Source organism: Brassica oleracea, chromosome C2, assembly GCF_000695525.1.
Source record: "Brassica oleracea var. oleracea cultivar TO1000 chromosome C2, BOL, whole genome shotgun sequence".
NCBI lineage: Eukaryota > Viridiplantae > Streptophyta > Magnoliopsida > Brassicales > Brassicaceae > Brassica > Brassica oleracea.
In genome coordinates, this window is record NC_027749.1 from 15,698,878 (window position 1) to 15,699,438 (window position 561).

The following is a 561-nucleotide window of genomic DNA, read 5'->3' on the forward strand; positions in this document are numbered from 1 at the left end:
CAACTTGATTATGTCCTTCTTGGACTTCATTTCTAATTGGTGCATTATAAGCTGGTATATATGACTTAGTCACTCTCTTTCGGGCCAGCAAATATGTCTGGCATTTGATTAGCTAGCTTTGTAAATGTATAATCTTTGGACGTCTATTTCACATTCTTTAGTCCGACGATCTTGCCAAGACATTGATGGTTGATTCCATTCTATTTCCTTTACCAGAGCTTATTATTTTCTCCCCCTAATCCGTATACCTGGCCTCAAACTGATCACCCATATTTGGCTCAAGGTACTTAATAATCGTGGGAGAATCATATCCAACATATATCCCCATCCTCCTTTGAGGTCCCATCTTAGTTCTCTGTGGTGGAGTAATTTGTATATAGAAGACACATCCAAATGTCTTACGATGGGATATGTCTGGCTCTTGACCCATTATCTAATCGATGGGGAATATCTATGCTCACTAAATGACCTGATGCGTATTAACTTAGATGCATGTAAATTTTGTGTGGCCCAAGCTGTGACTGGGAGTTTTGACCTCATAAGTAATGGTCTAGCAATCTG